This window comes from Sorex fumeus, unplaced genomic scaffold (assembly GCF_029834395.1).
Source record: "Sorex fumeus unplaced genomic scaffold, SorFum_2.1 ptg000002l, whole genome shotgun sequence".
Classification (NCBI taxonomy): Eukaryota; Metazoa; Chordata; class Mammalia; order Eulipotyphla; family Soricidae; genus Sorex; species Sorex fumeus.
The window spans coordinates 56,217,385-56,235,405 of NW_026606059.1; the positions used below are offsets into that span (position 1 = coordinate 56,217,385).

The 18,021-nt window shown below is 42.7% G+C and overlaps 1 pseudogene; it reads right to left on the reverse strand.

Annotated features, from left to right (window-relative positions):
- Positions 1 to 3,934: 3,934 nt before the first annotated feature.
- Positions 3,935 to 4,062, reverse strand: LOC130023147 (uncharacterized; annotated as a pseudogene).
- Between the last annotated feature and the right edge of the window lie 13,959 nt (positions 4,063 to 18,021).

An 18,021-nucleotide genomic window follows, 5' to 3' on the forward strand; every position in this document is an offset into this window, starting at 1 on the left:
TTCCTAGTCCCCAAATATTGTGTTTCTCGCCCACCCCCAAATCTCTTAATAACCTCTTCAACTTCTTACATTATAAACTCAAATCCTAAATCCGTTCCTGGTTAACATTCTTCACTGGTATCAACAAATTTGACTCAAAAATATACAGCAAATTAAAAGATTCAAAAAATAAATTCCACTTATTACAAAAGAAATCATTTTCCTGAAGATAATTCTTTAATAAGCTACTTCTTGGAATCTGTGAGTACCTATATTGCAAAGTGAGATAAAGCTTAAGCAGCTAATTCTTGGAAATCACCAGGATGCTTCTCCCTGGATAACCTTGTATTTGAGATTATCATAAAAATAAAAATTTTCTTGGAAGTAGTCAGCTTTTTCAATCTTTGGAAAGCAAGATTCTTTGTGTCTTTACAATCAGTTTAAGATCCACATCTGAAATTAGGGCCAAAGAGCATATGGCACCCACAATGTCTGTACTTTCTAATTGAATTAAGTGTGAATTAAATGTAACAATCCATTAAGTATTTTGAAATCTTGGCAATCTCCATTTGCTCAAAAACAAATATCTTTCACATAGGCTTCAAGCAAAGGCAATGAAACACAAGATCAGCCACATACTGGCCAAAGGTAATAAATTAAAGAGTGAGTGTGCCCATGAGAAATGTTTTGTCATTCCCACAAAAGCCTACATTTAAATAGTATTGTCAGCTTTCTAAATGTTTTTAGCACTTATTAGCTTATTTTGTCACCATAAACACATTATTGAAAAAATACTATTTTTAGCATCATTTTACAGACAAGGAAATTGATATAAAAGAATTGTCCATATAGTGACTAGTGCACCTGAATCCAAGCCCAGAAAATATTGTTTCAGGATTCTAGGAATGTTTGGATAGAATACAGTACCTCCCCCACACACAAAGGAAAATCCAACCTGAAATCAATTTGTTTCTTTTTAACTCAATCACTTTATTTTCCTCTTAATTTTACTATTGTGGTATCATGATTTACATTAGTATTAATATTGATGCTTTGGAGATGCAATAAGAAGCTAGGGTGGAGCCTTGAGGGTCTTCAAATAAGCTACCGAGAGTATCTCACCCGCACGGCAAAGCCTGGCAAGCTACCTCTGATGTATTCAATATGCCAAAAACAGTAACAACAAGTCTCACAATGGAGACGTTACTGGGCCCGCTCGAGCAAATCGATGAGCAATGGGAGGACAGTGCTACTGTGCTAGAGATGCAATGTTTCTGCACCATTGTGCAAATATTCCTCCACTACTGTCCATAGATTCCTTTCCCTCCCCACCTCTACACATAGTAGGTAACTCGGTTCAATAGGCAGAATCTTAGTTTGTTTTCATTGGCCATTTTATATTCCCTGTCTTTGTTTCTTTGGATGCCACAAATGAGTGAGATCAGCCAGTATTCCAGTATTTGTCTTCCTCCTTCTGACTTACTTCACTTGGCATGATACCCTCCATTCCATCCAGATTTTAGCAAACTTCATGATTTCAACTTTTATAGCTGAATAGTATTCCATCATTTTATATTCTATTACATATGTATATATAATTTGTACACATATATATATCACAATTTCTTTATGCACTCACCTGTTGCTGGGACTTATGTTTTTTTCTAGATTTTCACTATTGTAAATAGTGCTGCAATGAACATAGGAGTGCAATATCTTTACAAAATAACATGTTATGTTCTTAGGCCACAGGGCAGAGTCAGTCAAATTATTAGATCATATGGTAGTTCTATTTTTAATTTTATGGGTATTAAAATTTGAGAATTTTTATCATACATAGCTGTTGAGTTCTGTGAAACACTTGTTCTGCACCTGTTGATATGATCACATGATTTCATTCTTTGCTTTTATTGATGTGGTAGCTCATCTTAATTGACATACATATTGAAATACCCCAGCATCTTTTAGATACATCTTACTTGACCATGGTGTATGACCATTTTGTGTATTTTTTAATTCAGTTCACCAAAGTTTTGTTGAGAATCTTTGCATCTACAGTCAATGAGAGTATTAGTCTATAATTTTCCTTTTCGGTGATAGCTCTGCTTTTAATATGAAACTAATATTGGCCTAATAGAAACAGTGTGAAAGAGCTACTTTTTTGTTCACTTTCTTAAATAACCTGAGAAGAAAAGGATAGCCAGGGAATCTTCTTTAGAGTTTTTAGTTTTGCTGTTTTGTTGTTTCAGTCACTTGTGGAGTTCTCAGTGCTACCCACAGTTCTATACTTAAGGATCATAATCAGTAGCGCTCAGAAAGGGACCATACAGTGTCAGGGATCAAAGCTCAGCTTCCAGTATGCAAAATATGAACTCATTAGAAAGCATTCTAACCCTCGCTGAAGATTTGGAAGGACTCACTAGTGAATCTCTCTGTACCTGGACTTTTATTTGGGGACAAACTTTTGATTACTGCTTTAATTTCCATGCTAGCAATTATTCTGTTTTGCTATTCCATTTCCTCCTCTCTAGGGAGGTTATCACGATCACGATCACGACCACCCTGTTGTTCGTCGATTGCCTCGAGCAGGTGCCAGTAACGTCTTCTTCGTCCTAGCCCTGAGATTTTTTTTTTTTTTTTTTTTAGTGCCATATTCAAGGCTTTTTCAGGGTTAGGAGAATGAGACCCATCATTGTTACTGGTATTTGGCATATTGGGTATACCACGGGGAGTTTGCCAGACTCTGCCGTGTGGGCATGTTACATTTGGTAGCCTGCCAGTTTGACCGAATTAGGAATGAGATGATAAGATGTCGCTTCCGGGAGCTGAGTGTGATAATCTCTGGATCCTGGCCATTGTTGGAGTTACACGGCAGTTGGTGGGTGTAACTGTCTAGTTACTGGCAGGTCCAGTCCCAAACTGTACAGGCTTGGAGATCTCAGCCCCGGGTCCCACACACCTGGGTTCCTCTGTCAGTTCTTTTATGCGTGAGGCTCATCCAAGTGTGTGGAGAGTGCTCCCAGCAAGGCCTTGGCTGGGCCTCGGTGGTCTTCAGCTGTTGGGCCCTGGTGGAGACAGTCAGGCATAGGGTAGGAGACTCTGTCTTGTTCTCTCCCAGGAGCTGAGTGTGATGATCTCTGGATCCTGGCCGTTGTTGGAGTTACACGGCAGTTGGTGGGTGTAACTGTCTAGTTACTGGCAGGTCCTGTCCCAAACTGTACAGGCTTGGAGATCTCAGCCCCGGGTCCCACACACCTGGGTTCCTCTGTCAGTTCTTTTATGCGTGAGGCTCATCCAAGTGTGTGGAGAGTGCTCCCAGCAAGGCCTTGGTTGGGCCTTGGTGGTCTTCAGCTGTTGGGCCCTGGTGGAGACAGTCAGGCATAGGGTAGGAGACTCTGTCTTGTTCTCTCCCAGGAGCTGAGTGTGATGATCTCTGGATCCTGGCCGTTGTTGGAGTTACACGGCAGTTGGTGGGTGTAACTGTCTAGTTACTGGCAGGTCCAGTCCCAAACTGTGCAGGCTTGGAGATCTCAGCCCCGGGTCCCACACACCTGGGTTCCTCTGTCAGTTCTTTTATGCGTGAGGCTCATCCAAGTGTGTGGAGAGTGCTCCCAGCATGGCCTTGGCTGGGCCTCGGTGGTCTTCAGCTGTTGGGCCCTGGTGGAGAGGTTATAGGGTTCAAAAAATGTATTTATTTCTTTTAGGTTCTCCAACTTAATGGAATAAAGTTATAGATAATGATACATGTGACATATTAATATATGATCCTTTGCATATATGGCATGCCTTTGGTAAGCTCTTTCATTTGTGATCCTATTTATGAGTTTTCTCTCCTTTTTCTTCTTCATGAGTCTGGCTAAAGTTTTGTCAGTCTGTCTATTCTTTTGAAAACGCATCTTTTGGTTTTATTTTTTGTAGTGTTGGGTTTTTAATTTTTTCTTTTTTTTTTCAGGAAGTCAGATAGGAGCGATTAGGGTATTGTGATCCCTAATCATGCTGAGATATTAAGCACGAATCATAAAAATTCCAATCATCATGTTCTAGCTGCCCTCTGACAATGTTAGGCTTTTTCCTACATTATTAATTTCCACTCTAGTTTTTATTCTCTTCTTTGTATTTATTTTGGGTTTTCTTTTTTGCTTTTTTCTAGTTTCTTAAGATGTGAGGTTAGATTATTATTTGGGACTTTTCTCATTTACAGATAAATGCCATATTCCTATGAACTTCCCTCTTAAGGACATCTATCGCTGTATCTCACGTTCTGATAATTCCTGTCCTCATTCTTTCATTCCAGGAATCTTTTTCTTCTTGATTCTCTTTGACCCATTGGCTGTTCAGTAGTATGTTGTTTAGTTTCTAAATGTTTGAGTTTCTCCTATTTTCTGTTTTTGGTTCATTTCAACCTTAAAAGCATTGTGATCTGAGAAGATACCTGATATGACGTCTGATTTCTTGAGTTTATGGACATTTGTTCTGTGTCCCAGTGTTATCTGTCCTGGAGAACGAGCACTAGAGAAGAACGCATACTCAGATTTTGGGATGCGAATAGCCCTACACATGCTTATTAAGCCCGACTCTTCCATTTCTTCCTTCTTTTTTCATTTTTCTTTTGGGGGAGTATTTGGGTGACATCTCACAGTGTTTGGATGGTACTCCCAGCTTTGTGCTCAGAGGTCATTCCCAGCAGTGTGTAGAGGACCATGAAGTTTGAGGAATCAAACATGGGCTTCCTAGATGCAAAGCATGTGAGTCAATCTGTTAAACTATCTCTATATCCATGTCTTTCTTTAAGGCCACAGCTTCCTGATTGGATTTTTAGTTTCTTGTTTTTAAGGCTACACCCAGCAGTATTCAGTGATCACTCTGATGATGCTCAGGGTGTCAGATGCAGTACCCATGATCAAACAAGGTTCATCTGCGTGCAAAGTAAGTGCCTTACTGCTAGATGATCTCCCCAATAATCAATAATCAAAATTACTGATTTTTTTTAAAAAGTCTGGTTGATCTACCCAATGATGAGAAGGGGTGTTAAAAATCTCCTAATTACTATTAAGTTGTGGTCAATTTCTTCCTTTAGGCCTGTTTTAGTCAGTTTATGTATTTTTGATGTTCCTTTATATGGCACACATACATTAATGAGAGCAAAGTCTTCTTGATATATAGATCCCTTGATCACTATTTGATGTTCATCTCTGTCCCTTATAATCATTTTTAGTTTGAACATTTGATCAGACAAAAGTATAATCAGCACCTTTTTTTTTTACTTTGAACCTTTGTTTACCATGACAGTTCAAGTGTGTGTCTTATAAACAGCAAGATATTGGGTTCAGCTCTCTCATCTGTCTGCTCCTATGCCTTTTGATTGACAAGTTTAAGCTGTTACTGTTAACCAAATCATTTATTAAAATAAAGACATGTATAACCATTTTCTCTTTATTGGGGGAGGGAGGGGTGGTTGGTCCACACTCACTACTGTGTTTAGGGATTACTCCTAGCTCAGGAATTACTACTGGCCTGGCGGTGCTCAGGGAATTATATGTGGTGTTGGAAATCTTCCCAAGTCATATAAGCACCTTATCCCCAGTACTATCTCTTTAGCCATACAATCACATACAATCATATTTGGGGGGTGGGGTGGAATGCCACATCCACCTGTGTTCAGCCCTTACTCCTGACTTTGTGCTCAGGAAGATATAGAGCATATGTGTTGCTGGGAATTGAACCCAGGTAGACCACATGCAAGGTGAACACCCTACCTGACAGATCCTCTTCCTCTTCCTCTTCTTCCTCTTCCTCTTCCTCTTCTTCTTCTTCTTCTTCTTCTTCTTCTTCTTCTTCTTCTTCTTCTTCTTCTTCTTCTTCTTCTGCTGCTGCTGCTGCTGCTTCTGCTTCTTCTGCTTCCTCTTCCTCTTCTTCTTCCTCTTCTCCTCCTCCTACTACTACTTCTCCTCCTCCTCTTCCTTCTCCTTCTCCTTTTTTTTCTTCTCCCTCTCACTCTCCCTCTTGCTTTTTTATGGAGAGAGGGGGGTCACACCTGACTGTGCTCAGAGCTTACTCCTGGCTCTCTACTCAGGGATCACTCCTTGCAGGGTTTTGGGGACCATATGGGGTGCTGGAAATCAAACCAGAGTCAGCTCTGTGCAAGGCTAGGTATAAACCATGCTGGCTGTACTATGTTTTCCATCTCTCAGGAGCTATTTCTGCCTTTTTGCTCAAAAGTGACCTCCGGCAGTGCTTGGGGGAACATATGTAATGTCAGTTGCCCACAGATCGGTGCCTTTCCTTTTGTTTTATTTCTTCAGCCCTTCTCCTGGATTTTGATGTCTCTCTATTTAGGTTCCATTTGCCTCTTCTTGGTTGGTTGTCTAAAGTATAGTTATCTTGAGCTAGCCATGAAGTTTTCCTTTGGGGTTCTGGGTTTATATTCCTTCCTTTTTTGTGAAGGGGGAACTAGCCACATGTGGTGGTGCTTGGAGGTCACTCTTGGCAATGATCAGGAGCCATGCAGTGCCAGGGATCAAACCAGTCTCCCATCGAGCTATTTCACTGGACTCCCTCTTAAGAGGTAGCTGACCTCAACTTCATTGTCAGAGATTCTGTGATTGCTCTGCCTTGTTTCCCACAGATTTTATATGTATCATTGTCACTTAAAGTCCTCATCAGGGAGGTTGGGGGCTCTGGGGAGCTTGAGGACCTTCCTCAGTCCATTAGTATTAGCACATTTCCTCACTTCTTCATTCTGTCTGGTGCAATAGAGGATTCAGGCTAATGGTCTGCTTTTGTGCAGGTCTGGGTGGTCTCAGGATCATACCACTAACCGTGCACAGAGATTATGGGATTAAATTTGTGTTGGTCTGAACTAGTGGTGTAAATTAATAATCACAAGCTTAGCACATCAGCTCTAGCTCTACAAACAGACAGACAGACAGACACCTGCTGCCTCTCTGCTTTTGCAAGCTCTGGTACTCACCAAGACCATGTCGTGGAAGTCTCTTGCATTGGGGAAGGATGCAGGTTACAATCTCTCTCTTTTTTTTTCCTTTTTGGGTCACACCCGGTGATGCACAGGGGTTCTCCTGGCTTATGCACTCAGGAATTACTCCTGGTGGTGCTCAGGGGACCATATGGGATGCTGGGGATCTAACCCGGGTCGGCCATGTTGGCTGCGAGCAAGGCAAATGCCCTACCTGCTGTGCTATTGTTCCAGCGAGGCCTTTCTTCTTACCTGAAGCATTACCTAAGGTCTGCTGGTCATGCTCCACCTACAGCTGGGGATGGCCTCAGGGTGCTTCCCTGACTGGTTTACAGGGGGCTGCCGAAGCCCTCCAGCCGGAACTTTCTTGGCCTGGTACAGCCTCCTGATGGGGTTTTGTGTGGGAATAGTTTGTTGTTGCTGTTTTTGCCTTCTTCATATCAATTCCATGTGCTTTTTACCTTTCAATTTTTTCATTCTTAAAGTTTTGTTTGCAGCAACATGATTGGAATGATAGCACAGCAAGTTGGGCATTTGTCTTGCACGCGGCCAACCCGGGTTCGATTCCTCCGTCCCTCTTGGAGAGCCCGGCAAGCTACCGAGAGTATCCCACCTGCATGGCAGAGCCTGGCAAGCTCCCCGCGGCATTTTCAATATGCCAAAAACAGTAACAACAAGTCTCACAATGGAGATATTACTGAACAATGAGAGGATAGTGCTACAGTACCACAATGATTGAGTTTCATGAATGGACAATGTTCCATCCAACTGCACCCTCCACCTGTGTCAGCTGCCCTCCTTTTCTCTTCCCACTCCTGTTGCCTTTAGCCATTTGCTATTCCCTTGTTAAATCAGAGCCCCTCCCTTCCTTTTTTTCCCTGGCAACTGTTTACTGTGGCTCTCAGGCTCTGTCTCCTTTCCCTGAGGCTCCTTCTTTATCTGCTTTGCCCAATCTCTTGCTCTCATTTCTTTGGCAAGAGAAGGTGGGGGTGCTGGCTGCACCGGTAAGGGGTGGTTGGGGGTGGGGGAGATGGTGGGATTTGAAGCTACACCTGGCTGTGTTCAGAGCCTACCCAGGCTCTATGATCAAAGATCACTCCTGAATCCTGGGTGTGTGTGTGTGTGTGTGTGTGTGTGTGTGTGTGTGTGTGTGTGTGTTGGGAGTTGGGGGATGGGACCGGATGTGGTGCTGGGGATTGAACCAACATTGGCTGCATGCAAAGCAAGTACCCTAACCCCTGTACTAGCCCTCGGGCCTTCTGCTGGTTCTCTTACACCTTGTGGTGGAGCCCGTTGTCTTCCCCTGAAAGGACCCATGTGAGATCCTGTATTTGACCCTGCTTTCTGCTTTTTGCTGTGGTTTTTGTTTTGAAGACCCAGTGTGCTCCTAAAAGGCCTCCTTCTCCACTTTGGTAGGCCCTCCTCATCTGATAGAAATTTTCATTCCACTGTTTAAAAGCCCCCATTGTCTATGTAACCTAACTTAGGCTTCCAGGCTAGGCTTTTCCCCTTTAAAGTGATTTCAATGAAAAAAAATGCACTGCCCTTGTAAGGATGAAACTGACTCGATGACAAGCAGCAGAAATCAGCAAAATCAGCTAGGCCTCAGGTTCAGTTACAGGAACTAAAACAGTATCAGTTTCCCAGCAATGAAACAATAGCCTACCTGAACACCCCCCCACACACACACGCACACACATGCACACAATGTCCCTGGACCCAGGAAGTGGGCAAGTGCACTCAATCAATCACAATGTGCCAGAAACCATGGAGAATGTACCCAGCAACCACAAGCCTATTAGAGTCCAACACATACCCTAGACACTTGCCAAAACACCTTTGTTTAGTAACTAAGTAAGGTTTTTCTGAAACAATAAGGCATGTACTGCTTATGTAATCAAACCCTATATAAACTGCTTGCTGCCTGACGTCGGGGTCGCTATCAAGAGACCACTCTGTGGGTGAGATAGCTGACCCCAGTAGACTGGAATAAAACTCCTACTGCTTTTGCATTATCGTGCTCGTGTCTCTGTCCATCTCACAGCTTGGGAACCCGTAGTCCCCGGTTTAAGATCCTCTTCTCTTTGATTACCCATTCATTCTTTGCTGCATGGAAGGGAAAGAAAATACCACATCTGAAATGTTCAGGGCACTTTTCGCTCTTTCTCTGGCCTCTCCACTCTTTCAACAGTAAGATTTTTTTTTGCCCCTGAAAGTTTACTTAACTATACCTCTTCATTAGAGCAGTTAACAGTTTGTGTAATAATGATCACTTTATGTGTATTAATCTCAAGAGGTTCAAGTCCCTAAAGCATAGATAATGTCTTATTCATAGTAGCAAGCTCAGCACTCGGTATATGATAGTTTGTTTGTTTTTTTTTAATAATTTGATTGTTTTGTTTTGGTTCAATTTTGCGGGGGAGGGGGGTTGCACACCTGATGGTGCTCAGGACTTATTCCTTACTCTGTCTCAGGGGTCACTCCTGACTGGGGTCAGTCAAGTGCCCTATCCACTGTACTATCTCTCCAGCCCCTACTTGGTATATGCTGAACATCTTCCCTTTTGAGGGGTAGAAGAGATACCTTGGGCTACACCAAGGGGTGCTCAGGGAACCATGTGGTGGCATGAATTGAATCAAGGTCAAAGCATGCAAGGCAAGTCCCTCAAACCCTGAACTATGTCCCTAACTATAAATACTCTTCAGTGTATAGAAACACAAACTCCCCTTTCATTTGAATTCTGTGTGTGTTAAACTCAATCCTTTCTCACTTTTTTTTAATTCATAAGTAGAAAAACATTAAATCAATTAAAACTTTCTTGGTACCATTCACCTCCTTCAAAAAGCCTTTTAGGGTTACAGTCAAGACAGAAGTGCCAGAACAGGTGGGTGGACGCCAGGTCTCAGTGCTCTGAACAGTCAGTGGGGTCATAAAATTTCTGCATGAGTTAAGAGGGAACTCCTTGGATATTCTGTCTGAGAGAGAATGCCATTAAATGAAACTGACTGTCACCCACCATGGAGCACCAGCCTGGAGTGGGCCTTGTGAGAAGGCACAGCCACAGCTCTTGGTACAGTGGGCAGCAGAGTTTTAACACGTCTGTTTAGGACTCTTGGGGTTCAACTCGGCACCACCAGGGAGCCCAGGCCCGGGAGTTGAAGGGGGTGCCCTGGGTTTCCACCACAGGTCCCCAGCGATTCGCCACTGGAGGGGCAGGCCTTCCACTGTTTCTTCCCTGAACCAGCCCACACTCCCTGCGGTATATTGTTGGGAAAAAATCCCCTGAGCTCCAGCTGCCTAGAGATGAGGGTGGGGCTGTGTGCTCCCTGGTCAGGCTCTGCTGGACTGGTGACTACAGTCTTCCCAGAGTGTCCAGGCCACAAATGGTAGCAGCCCTGGTTCCAGTCCTGGTCCCTGCCAGGACTGCTGCTGCAGTCGCCACTGAGGTCCAGGGGACTCAGCACCAGCAGGTCAACCTGGACATGAGGGGTAAGTGCATCAGCAACCTGATGGTGCCTTCAGACTTCTGAATACCCCCAAATCACCACCATGCCTCTGTCCAGACTCTAACAACTCAGGACCAAGTTTTCTGAGAAATTAAACTGCCCAAATTTAGGTATGTGAGAGTTGTACCCAGAAACCACCCCCAGCTCAGCCATCCAAGCCCTTTTATTGGCCTTGCTTCAGAGACTCATAAATGAATCTCGAAAGAGATCAAAAGCCTCAGTGAATCTCAGACCGTGCAAGGCTGAACAGGCCAGGGTTAATTGGAGGGTGCTGGGTTAGCCCAGTGCCCGCCCAAACAGAGACCCAGGCATCACTTGCTTCCACAATCCAGAATCACCACCATGATGCCAGCTGGACTCCACCATCTCAGGACAGACCTCACCAAGATATTAACCTGCTGAAAGTTCAGGTATGTGGGTTTTGTGACTGAAATCTCCAGGCTTTCTCAGAGTAGGGATGGGCTACCTCCCCCAACTTCCCTATACTCCTAAGAGCCCTGGCAGTCACCACCATGAACCAACTCCAAGAGACACCTTTTAAGCTCTTCTACCGGCCTGGCTTCAGAAACCCATAAATAAATCTCTACGAGATCAAAGCCTGCAGTTAATCTCAGACCCACGCAAGGCTAAACAGACTAGGGTACATCGGAGGTGGGGCGGATTAGCCCAGTGCCCACCCAAACAGAGACCCCAGCAGCCACTTTCTCCTACATTCCCAAATTCCTCTATGCCTCTGGCAGGTTTGTTTCTGTCTAGCTACTTGAGTTTTCAAGTCATTGAAGATGGAGAGTTCAGTCTAATGAATGTACTTCAAGAACTGGCAAGGAGTAAATAGTCCTTTGAAACCTGCATATGTTCCTATTCCTGTTCCATCCTAACATTTGCTTCCCCTGCCATCATTTGATCTCTGCTACACATATGTTAGGCATCAGGTAAATATAAAACTCAAATGTAGAATAAAGCAATGGCAATTGTGTCACTATCATGATTTCAGAAAACGAGGGGCTGGTAAAGATGAACACACGGTGTTGGTTATAAAGGGCTCTGGTCACAGGATAAACTTCGTTCTTTCTCAGCGAGGAAACATTTAGCACTAAGGAGAAGACTGTTTGGCAGACCCAACTTAGTTTTATGAGCCACACCCACTGGTGCTTAGGAATTATTCCTGGATCTGAGTAAATTACTTGGGGATCATTTTTGGAGACCATAAGGGGTACCAGAGACCAAACTCGTGTCAGCCACATGCAAAGCAAGTGCCTTACCTGCTGTACTACCTCTCAAGCTTGGACTTGGAGGGCTTGTAATGATGGGAGCAAAACTTTAACTCAGTCCTATGATAGAGACTATTAACATATCTTCTGGTCAATTATACAGCGACTGGGGAGTGAGTTCCTAGTACCTATGCTCGCGTGAACTTCCACATCCATTCTAGGGAATAAACAAACTCATTTGTTCCTTCTATGTCCCCTTTCCCTTGCTGTTGTTGAAATGATCGGGGGGTCCCACACTTTAGATGCAGTGCTTGCACACTGCTTGTTTGCCAGGGGTTGAACTCTTTAATTGTAGCGCTCATGCATATCCAGATTATAGTGCTTGCAGAAGGTTGCCCACTTTAATTGTGGTACTTGGACAAACAAGGCAGCCCCAGGGATCCCAAAGAGCAGAACTGCTAAAACTGAACATCTGGCATGTGGGCAGCACTGGAGATCAAATTCACCATCTCATGTTTGTATGTGCTTTTGTGGTGCCCAAACCCCTTGAATAAAAAAAAATAATGGATAGAGGAGGAGTTTTTTAATTTAAAGGAGATTATTCAAGTATCAAATACTTTGGCCTTGTAAGAAAAATACATACAGAATAGTGCTTGTGGAGCAAAACAACTTATTTACTAATTGATGAAATCAAGGCAAAAACACCGGAACAATCAAATATGCCTATTACGTTCTGTCTTATGTGGAAAATCTCTCTTTTGTTTTATTACTTTTTGTCTGCCCCTCTCGGAGAGCCCGGCAAGATACCGAGAGTATCTCACCCGCATGGCAAAGCCTGGCAAGCTCCCCGTGATGTATTCAATAAGCCAAACACAGTAACAACAAGTCTCACAACGGAGATGTTACTGGGCCCGCTCGAGCAAATCAATGAACAACAGGAGGACAGTGCTACTTTTTGTTCCAAAAAGACAGTGATTCTTGACAAGTTGTTTTACTAATGGTGGCCATCTTATCCCATGGAAAGTGTGAGTGTCTAATACTACACTTCAAGGTTTGTAAATTAGAGTTTATACAGAGTTGATATAATTGTGAGAAGTCATAAAACAGTGCAGGTGATAATAAAATGTAGGATACAAGCTGCTGTATCTCTTCAAATGTAAATTAATTTAATTGAACTGCCTTTTTTCCTTATTTTGTTCTTTATTTTCTTATATTCTGACTTTGGGCCACATCCAGCAATGCTTGGAGGAGATGATTCCAGCTCCCAGAGGTGCTCAGGGGACCATGCAGTGCCAGGCGTCAAACCTACACCTCCTGCATACAAAGCAAGCCTCTCTCTGATCCTTGATTTTTCTTTTTTCCTAAAAAAACTATACCCTTTATTTCACTAACAACAATACAATAAGATGAATCAAATAAAAGTGTTTTCCACAGCCCACAATCTTGGAACACAACATAATTGTCAGTTTTTATAATATTTCAATTCTCAGGGTTCCTGAGACTGGTTAAAGAATGCAATGGTCTGTACTGTTACTTCTGCAAGAGAGACACAATAGTTTGTGCTGTTACTTCTGGAAACATATGGAGGACACTTTTTAAAACTTGTTTTAATAAATCACAATTAGATCCTGTTACATTCTGAGAACTGTACTAGCTGCTTTGTAACCAATTACCAATCTTGCTAAAATTCTGATAGGGCTACATCTGATAACCCCATCATGAGTTGAAAATATAAGTAAAAGAAGCATGTAAAATATCTAATATGCTGAACATCTCTTACACACCATTTTATAGCAAAGTGTTAAAATAGTTCTACGCTGAAAGCGAAAAAACAGAATGCTGTGATTCAAATATTTAAGTAGCATTTTTAATGAACGTTTACTACTTTCATGCCATCATAAAGTAGAAAACTCATTGAGTCAAGCCATCAATAAATCATAACTCTCTGTATCTAATCCTTACCGAAACCCTGCTAGGTATTTTCTCTGTTTTCCACCTGAAGAACAGGTTTAGAGTGTTACTTGCCATACATAACGTGATAGATGCTGGCAGAAGACCTCAACAGCTACTGCCTTGTAACTGAACAATGTGGCTGGCGACAGGCACTGGAGTAGATGACACCCGACCTTGCAAAGAGGCCTTACAGCGAAGCCTCGCAAGAGGGAGTAACTAGGCAAAGTGAGCAAAACAGCATGTCAGCACCAGGTGTCCAGCCTTGAAGCTCACTCCTAGTCACATATGCCAAAAACACAGAAAACTGTCACCTATGCTTAGCAGGTCATCCTAACTGCAGCCTCTAGCCTTGAATGGGATTGGACCAGGGGAAAAGCAGAGTAGGAAAGGTAATAGGCCAATAGTGCTAAACTTTATGTGATTGGATCTTCCTATAAGCCAAGACCCTCTATAAAATATGTGTGTATTGCACAATAAAGTGAGCTGCCATCAGCTGCTCCCGAATGGTGTTTCTCCACACGCCCATCATCCTTCACCCCATGCCCAAGCACCTGCCCAGACCTGGTGCGCAGTAGTTCCAGGAACCTTGGGGAAAAACTGTTCCCAACACTACAAGAGTAAATATACAAATTTAATTACCAAACTCTTTAATAATTTTTAATAATCTTTAATAATCAAACTCTTAGTTGACAGTAAACAACAAAACAACCTTGTAAAGGAGGCCAGCGATATAACTCAGTGGTAGAGTACTTGCCTTGCATGTGTGAAACCTTAGGTTCAATACCCAACACTGCAAAAAAATTATTTTAAGGTTTTAAAAATACTGTAAATATTTGTTCTCAAATATTTGGCTCTGCACTCAGGAGTTACTCCTGGCGGTGCTCAGAGGACCATGGGATGCTGGGAATCGAACCCAGGTTGGCCGCGTGTAAGGCAATTGCCCTACCCGCTGTGTTACTATTCCAGCCCCTATTTGTTCTATTTTTTAAAGAATAGTTTAATAAGGCGAACAGAAACAACTGCCTTGCCAGTATCAGGCACACTACAATTATGTAGAGAAAAAAAAATCCCTTTTCTGCAAAGCAGTATCCAGCAACACCTGTCCCTTGCAGCATCTGTAACTGGCCCTTTCTGGTATTCATTCTTAATGTGAATCTCTACATAGTCTTTCTACCACAAAGTGTCAATCCAAAAGTCTGAGATAAAAACTCAGGCAACTGAGAAGTCTTGAGCTTCATATAAATTAACCTTTCTGATTAGTAGGGTAAAATATGGGGAATAAGAAATACTGATGGGACTGGAGTGATAGTATAGTGGGTAGAGCGTTTGCCTTGCATGTGGCTGACCTGGGTTCGATTCCCAGCATCCCATATGGTCCCCTGAGCACCGCCAGGAGTAATTCCTGAGTAAAAAGCCAGGAGTATCCCCTGTGCATCGCCGGGTGGGTCCCAAAAAGAAAAAAAAAGAAAGAATGAAACGTTTCTTTCACCATTTCTTTGCACAGAGCAAACAGAACCAGAGCTGAGGTAGCCAGAATTGAGGAATGTTGGTCTCCATTGGCAAGCTGTCCATGGAAACTGGCTCAGACTAGGGGACATATTAGAAAACAAAAACAAAAACAAACCCACAAGTTTCTAATCTGACTAGCTGACTAGGAAGTAGGTAACAAAAAAGCTGAGACAGGACATTTGACCAAAAAATTGAAAATAGTTCAAGAATTCTACCACCTAATCTAGCTCTGGGCAAGACAATGGGACAAAGCACTACCTTGTGAGTTCACCAAGTGTGGTGCTAGTTGAGAGCTGCCTCTCAGTCCTCCCCAGCAGAGGAACAAAAACCACAGACAAATGGTGAAAATGGCCCATTTAATGCAGAGCTGTTAGCATACTTACAGAACTTCTGAATAAGTTTGAGGTATATGCCCACAAGTATGTATGATTGATCATTTACAGAGATAAAGCATTTCAGCAGAGATTCTCTTGGGGAGATTAACTCAAGGAGATACTCTGTCTCCCAGGAACATCTATATTGCTTTTCCCTTTCCCTCTAGTTGTATATGTTAAACAATTAAGTTTACTTCTTACCAATACTTGCAGTTGTTTGTATAAGGAAACTAAGAGATAAAGTTTCCAAATATTAGTTCTCTGGTCTCAGCAAGCAAGGCTTTTACCATAAATCCCAGACTAAGTCCTCAGTCAGGTTCAGCTTGTCTTTCCCCCTGGGGGTCCTATCTCTTAAGTCATAAAAACTTGCATCAACTTGCATGTATTTATTCTAGACTATCCCATTTTGATGCCAGGGTAGCTTTGCCATTTGCCCTGGGTCCATCACAGTTCCATGGCGGGACGTCTCTTTGTGGGGTGTTAGGAATTATGGCAAACAAAGCCTGAGTCAAGTAATTAAGATGGATGCCCAGGAGTAGACATATTTCAGAGCCAAATAACTCCAAAATATTAGGAGCACAGCATTAACGGTCTTTCTGTGTTTAAGCAAAGAACAATCATTGCTCTATCGTAAAATATGAAAAGGCCATAGGGGAAATATAAAGTAAGGCCCTCCCGTTGATCATCGATTTGCTCGAGCGGGCCCAGTAACGTCTCCATTGGAGACTTTGTTGTTACTGTGTTTGGCATATCCAATACGTCACGGGGAGCTTGCCAGGCTCTGCCGTGCGGGTGAGATACTCTCGGTAGCTTGCTGGGCTCTCCGAGAGGGGCGGACGAATCGAACTCAGGTTGGCCATGTTGGCTGTGTGCAAGGCAAACACCCTACTGCTGTGCTATCGCAGGTAATTCACTTCAAAAACAAAGTTCAGAATTTCCAGGAAATTTTGGCTTATAAACAACCAAGAGTGACTTGGGGAACTGTGACAATGAGAGGTAAAACACAAAGATTAAAGATAAACTCAAGGGATTAGTGGTGCTCACAAGAGCACTGTAAGCTTCTCTGGGAGAGAAAAAGGGGCAATTCACTGGTGAAGCCTAAAAACACTTAGGGTTAATAGCCAACACTAGCTTACTGAGATGGTTGAACATAAAACCTATAATCATTACAACAGTCTCTAGTCAGTGCTTTCAAAATGCCATTCCACTCCTCTTTGTTTTTTTCTTTTGGCTTTTTGGGTCACACCGGCAATACTCAGGGGTTACTCCTGGCTCTGCACACAGGAATTACTCCTGGTGGTGTTCGGGGGACCATATGGGATGCCAAGGTTCAAACCTGGGTTGATCAGGTTTCATCCTGGGTACCCTCTATGGTTCCCTGAGCCTAACAGGAATGATACCTGAGTATAGAGTGGGCAGTAAGCCCCGAGTATGGTCAGGTGTGGGCCCAAAACAAAACAAAACATCAACACCAGTCATATGTTTCTACTGAGCACATCTCAAATGGCAAGTATGTCTAAACTACTGGAGTTTAAATTTCACCCTTAATACAAATTTAAATAGTCACTTGTGGTTGCTTGTCATTATATTGAATTGTGAAGCTCTAGATACTATAAAACAATTTTTAGTCAACACAAAAGCTTTTTTGGGGGGCAATCTTCCAGAAATACTTGGCTGGTTGGGCTGAACAGGTTAAAGCACAGATCCTATATGCAAAGCCACTTGAGCCCAGTGGTGCTGGGGTCAACCGGGTCACAGCTGGTGGTGCTCAAGGGCTACCAAGACTCCAACTCATAGGACTGGTGGAGGCTGGGGGTGCATATGGTGTCAGAGATAAAATTTGGAACCTCATGCTCCAGCCTTTTTAGCTCTCAACCAGCACCTAAAAGGGCATTTTTAAAGTTTTTTTTAAAAAATGTATCTTCCTTAAGAACTCTCCTCCTGCCTAAAAATCAGTCAGGAAATAACATCATCTATAAAAATAAATTTCTGGGAAATTTCCTGAGTTCAGAAAGGGTTTGCTGTTATCTTACCAGACAATAGAAAAAAAAAGGAAATCCCAAATTCATTGTAAGATCTCAGGTGTCCTTATTCCTATGATTCCACTTGAGTTTTTCCTTTTTCTTTATGCATTATAATCTCACCTAAAATTAATTTTTTTCTTCTTCTCCATTCTTAGTAGGAGCTCTCATTGGGATCTAATGACCTGTTTATCTGGATCTTGTCATTCAATACACTGAAAGCCTGACTTTTTCTAGATATTTTGGCAAACAAATCAAAACAAATAAAGACAACAACAACCAAACCCCCACAAAACTTCTATAACTTTGTAAGCACTATGACGAGAATACCTTAACTGAAATGATCTAGCAAAAATAGTACAGATGGTAAGGGCTTACATGCGACCAACTCAGCTTCAATGGGTTACCCCTTATGGTCTCCTGAGCACCACCAGGAATAACTCCTGAGTGCAGAGCCTGGAGTAACCCCTGAGCATCACTGGTGTGGCCCAAAAA